The sequence below is a fragment of the Drosophila albomicans genome, chromosome 2R (assembly GCF_009650485.2).
Source record: "Drosophila albomicans strain 15112-1751.03 chromosome 2R, ASM965048v2, whole genome shotgun sequence".
NCBI lineage: Eukaryota > Metazoa > Arthropoda > Insecta > Diptera > Drosophilidae > Drosophila > Drosophila albomicans.
In genome coordinates this window covers 22,317,966-22,324,004 of record NC_047631.2, presented here as the reverse complement: position 1 = coordinate 22,324,004, position 6,039 = coordinate 22,317,966, and positions in this window count along the sequence as shown.

The window sequence follows — 6,039 nt, the reverse complement described above, 5'->3', positions numbered from 1 at the left end:
AATATGGTATGTAAATATTGTTAATAATTAATAATACGATAAATTAAATGTGCATGTAATTGGCAACCACATTCGATGTTCACTCTTCTGGATCGAGCCAAGAATTGCATTTAAGACGTCCCCCCTCCTCCTTCAGCTATTTTTGGCTTGAATTTGGGTTGAAGGGCGCACGAGTGCGGTCGATTCTGTTTTTCTTCAAAATACCGAACGCATTGACGGGCTGATGGCTGGTCAAAGTGAGTTCAAGGTGGAAATTGGCTGGCTGTCGAACAGAAATCAACTAGTTGACTTGGGAAAAACACACACATTTGGTTGTTAACAGACAACTCGTGTAGGTCAGCAATAAAAAATATACAACTTCAAAAATTCTGTTTATTATAGAAGAGGATTGAAGGATTTTTAAAGATTAAGTCTCAACTAGACATAAAATGTTAACAAAGCAAAAATGCAAATCAACTTTTTTCATCACCTTTTTTTATCATAACAAGTAAGAAGGCTATAGTCAAGTGTTCTCCACTGTGAGATACTCGTCCCATTGCAATATAACCCAGATTGTCAGCCAAAATATATACTTACTGAAGGCACAAAGATATAATACCCTTCTATATTATGTGTAGCGGGTATAAAAATCCTATAAAATTAACTGCTCAACTAAATTAAAAATGAAATTTTAAATTCCCACCCCTCTACAAGATTCCATATTTAAGTCTCTTTTCAGCTCACTAACTGCAGTACAGTACACTCAAAAGCTGTCTTGAGCATTCTTCAGCATTTCGCACTTCACTGCTGTTCAAGGTGAAATCGACTATTAGGCTAATGGCCCAATCGCAAGCGCCAAACCAGTGAAGAGGTTCCGGCCCAGTCCCCTAATCCATTTACGGCCACGCGTCAAAGTTTGCGTACAATTTTCACACACAATAATCATATAGACTCTGCTGCTCCTCCTCAAATTTGTTTTTGTTTTTTTTTTTTATGTAAGTCAACATGTGATTGCGGGTGTTGGACTTTTGTTGTTGTTTGTTGCTATTCATTTAATCAATTTGAGCAATAAATATTCATAAAAGCCAAGAAAACAGTGGCCAAACCAACAGAGTGGTAGTAGCCAGCGGTAGCCAAATGTTTGTCCAGCTTTTTAACATGCTCATGTACAGCGATTTCTACGCATATTGCTAAATTCTCTGCGGTAATTGTTGTTATTGCATTGCCGTTCGGCAGCGGCATATGCATTGTTTAATTTGTTGCCAAAAATAAAACACGTCAATTAAATGTGCAAACAATACAGCGAGAGAGAGAGGCGAACACGACGCGTGCACAAAATATGAACCCGTTTCTGGTTTTATATGGCATGGCAAATTGGGAGCACGATAAGAGTGTAATCGCTGCTAGCTAAGCTACCTAGATTGTATACCCTGTACGATTAACTAAACTTTTTATAAGCTAAATAAAAATAATCTCTGATTATTCTAATATTAACATCACATAAATTTAAATGCAATCATTAAATTAATAAGATATTTTTTCTATTAAGCATACCCTTCGAAACCTTCCGGTTACAGGGTATTTTGACGAGAAAAACAACACAAATTGCTGTGTAGTCCAAGAGCATGTTGTTTTGTTGTGCATGAAATGATTTTACAAATGATTGATTAACCGTAGCACCATACACATTAAGTATACGCACAGTTGCACACACACAGCGATTGTCATTTCGCATAGTTTTTGGCCTTTAATGTGCGCCAACGATTTCATTATATAAGCACAATTTTTTTGCCCATTTCCCGATTCTCGTATCGCAATAGTTCAAAAATTTAAAATGTAAATTTGAAATCGATTGCCCATTGAGCTTTTCTTTAATGTCAGAGGTCGGCAAAAGACCGCAGCAAACAAAACGCCTTGATTTTCAATGACATTTCCAAATGGCTTTCATGATATTAAATATCCAAGTGACAGCAGGTGCTGGCCAGCGTGTGGTTTATCATATTTGATTGCTTGACAGCTGGTAGTCAACTGTCGCAAATGACAGAAATCGGGTTCATGGCATTTATTTCTTTATTCAATATTCTATTTTTCGCACATATTTTTATTTTTCTTTAACATTTCGCTTGTCGCCACGTGCAGAAATGTGACAAACAATTTTCATTTAAAATTGCTCAGCTCAGAAGCAACGAGCAACAGCAGCAGCCAGTGAAAAAAGCCAATCAAGTCACTGGCAACAATAGACGCCAGCAGACGTCTGTGTGAAAGGGCTGAGTGACTGGAAGCCGCATCAATGATACGATTAGACTCTCCCAGCTCTCGCAACTTTTGCCATTGGCCACGCACTCAACTGAAACAAAGTTGCTAAAGTTGTTGTCCTTCCCTCCGTCTCACACCATTCAATTGCCCGGAGGCGAAGCAAATGTGAATGACAAATGCTTGCTAAGAAAGAATGCAGCACAATTGGGCATCAATCATGCGCAAAATTGATTAGTTCAACTTTGAAATGAGAAGCATTTCGTTGGTGCCGCAGTGTCCATCTTGCAGCTTGCAATAACAACAAAAAACACACACATATACAAACTTTTACTGCGCATTCGAGAAGCTTCATTGTGATTAATGAGTGTAGCGTAAAATAGCCGCCTGCAGTCAAGCTTATTTTGTAATAAAGCAAAAGGCTAAAAGTCAACTCATATACTCGTATGCCCTCAGCATGCGCGCACAAGGTCATTAGTTTTATGTAAGTCAACATGCCACCTGAGGATGTGTGAATAAATTATATAACCTTTGCCATCAAGGACCTTTAACTAATGCCCCAAAATGTTGTCTGCCAAAGGGAGCACAATTTAAAAATGAAATTTCGTTAGCAATATTTACTGCTATGTCGCTGCCAAAGAAGGAGACAATGGACTCTCCAATTTCCAGCTTGACATAAACGTGTTTTTCACAATATGCTCAGTATACATTCGAGCATCACTTGACACTGCACACGCGCCTGCACTTTTGGCCAAATTCATTGAATTCGCAGCAGCAGCAAATGGCAACAGCAGCAGCGGGAGCAGCAGCTTGCAGCAACAACTCGAGTTACTGGCAACAACTCATAGCCATTTCCGGCACGTCACACATTTTTGGAATGTTCCGTAAAGATGACAATTTTATTTCCGTGCTTGCAGCACTTGCAGCGCCAACATCTGCAGCGAAATGGCGCCGCAAGCGTCAAGTGTTCACATTTCTCTACCACTTTGCCGGCGTTTTTTTTTTTTCTTCTCCTTTCTATTTTACTTTCGCACTTCTTGCCGTTGTTGCTATTTGTACTCTAGCGGAAATGCACTTGAAAGTGCGCACGGATTTCCGGCTTGGTATACGTCTCTCAATTGCACCAGCAACAACGACAACAACAACTCTAAACTCAAAGCACCACGACTAGTTTAATGCACAAACGATTGCACAAATGGCAAAGTCGAATTGAGTAGCCATAATTGCAAAAGAGAATGCGTAAAGCAGCGACGGGGGGAAAACTAAGAGAAAGTCACATTTCCTGTCACGTGAACGCACAATAAATGAACGCAATTAGCAGCGTGCATTTGTTGAGCTTCAATAAACGACATCTCGTAGATTTTAAGCTGACGCTTTTAGATTACGACTAAGCCATGAGACAGACATCAGGATGTATGTTAGTTTATAGCTTTGTTTACAGGCATCTCGCTCTCTGAATGGCATGGGTGTGTCTTGTCGGTGTCGTGTCGGTGGCATTATTTATGATCCTAGCACCAAAATACCCATTGACATTTTCCCCAAGCTGTTACACGCTCACGCCCTTTCTGGTTCTATCCCTGGGAACGTTGTGTGAAAACCCAAAAAATTGTGCACATAAAAGTATGCATTAAAGTTTTATATGTCACTCATACGCCATGTTGCACTGAAGCCACAGCCGCAGCCACAGCAAACATTTTACGAACTGCTCCTGCTGACTCCTATGAGATTGTGCAACAGCAACAGCATGAGTAAGTCAGGGAGCTTTAATGTCATTTTTTATAATTTGTGTGGGGCAACTACTAGGAGCAAAAAAGTGTTTGCCAGCCACTTGACAGCAAATGCGCATATCAGAAAACTTTTTGTTAATTTAGTGGAAAATAGCATGTCGTTACGAGCATTTATCTTCGCACAAGCCGATTGTGCAAAAGCAAGCGAAGAACAGCAACACGTGCTATATAAACAGCCACCACAATAACAACAACAACAACAAAATACAACAATTTCTTGAATGCGTAAATGTTGAATTTGCTGTTCATATTTTAATGCCTCATCAGGATGCAGTGGGCTGACATGGGTCATGAAATTAACTTGATGAAGACATTTATGACAGGTATTAGAGGATTTATAAAAAAAAATCTAGTGAATCACACAGTGTGGGAGCCTCAAATGGAATTAGCAGGAAAAAAACGTTTTAGCATTTTATTAAAAATAGAAATATGAATATAGCACAACAAAATAAACATATTTAGCATTTTATTTAAAATAAAAGCTGCAAAAAGTTTATGCAAACTCGTAATTTAGGGCAACTAAAATAGACAAAAGAACAAAGTGGAGAAAACTCAATTTAAAATGGAACAATAGTAGATGCAGAAGCAGAAAGGAAAACAATGGAAAGCAAATTGTGAAACGAAAATTCGCGTGGTCATAATAACAAACAATAGCCAGATAGAGATAAAATGATATTTAGCATAGAAAAATATAGAAAGAAATTTATTTATTCAGTGCAAGACAAATAAGTAACAGATGCAATTAATAAAAATCAAATAAAAGCGAAATTCTTAAGCTGTGCTTCTCTGTTTTGTTAAGCCAACTGTCGCCACATGTTCCAGCCATAGACATAAATAACACACAAACTAACTAAGCACTAAGGGAAAGTTTTATGGCAAAAGAAAAGCCAATTAACCTGGCCGCAAGCAATTGCAGCATCTTTGAAACAATTCTTCATGACTTTGTTTCGATTACACGACCTTACATTCTAAGCGTGTTAATCTAGCCACCGGCTGTGTCTAGACAGACATTGTTCCTTCTCTCTATGTACCTGTTGGGTTGTGAATGGGGTGAAGCATAAAAAATGCTGCCGTTGAACGTGTTTATTGCGTAGAGAAGTATTGCAAACACGTCGTAGGTCTTGAGCAGCCATTTATATGAACGCACATTGATGTTCGTTGTGGCTGTTTGTGATTGATGCTAACTCACATTTCACTCATTATGCATTTCCATTCTCTGCTTTTCACAGCGTCACTCATACGCATCGTTGACGTCTCTCTCTCCCTCAACAGTTGATGACATGCTGCGACCAAAGCTGATTAACGGGATACGCAAAAAGTTGCCACTGGCAAACAACACAACATACGCCACTTGAACAACAACAAAGCGCATTTGTTCAATGTATGTTAGCTGTGGCTGACAGTTGGGGCTGGTTGCTTCCCACTGTTTATTTTATGGTATAAACGTTTACATATGATTACGCGTATGCAGCCTCTAACAACCAACAACCGGCAACAAGCCACGCCTCATTGTCGACAAAACGCCCGCATGCAACTGTCGCGTTTCCCTGACACACGAGTTTGGCCACCCGCACCCAACAACAACACAACAACAACTGATGCCACGACCTCCGCCCCCATTTGCAAACTTGCTTTCCATATTTTCATGTATGTATTTTTATTTTCAATTTTCCCATCATCGCACGTTTCGTGTAACGTTTTACACGTGAGCTGGGAACAACACGCTTAGTTAGTTGACGTATGTACCGTAAAGTAAAGTTTTTTCTTTTCCAAATAAAAAGCCCTGAAAATTAATGTGCATATTTTCATGACAGGCAACAATTTGCATATCAAGTGCCTCAGGCAGGCGACTGACTCTCGAGCGGCGGCGCACACAAAAGGAATATTTAAGAATCATTGCCTTTTAGGCAAAAAACTTTTCATAAAGCACCGAAAAAACAATCAAATATTACATTTTATTGTATATATCATCATATTCATAAATCTTGATTGCTGTCTGACAAAACTGAACAAGCTTTGG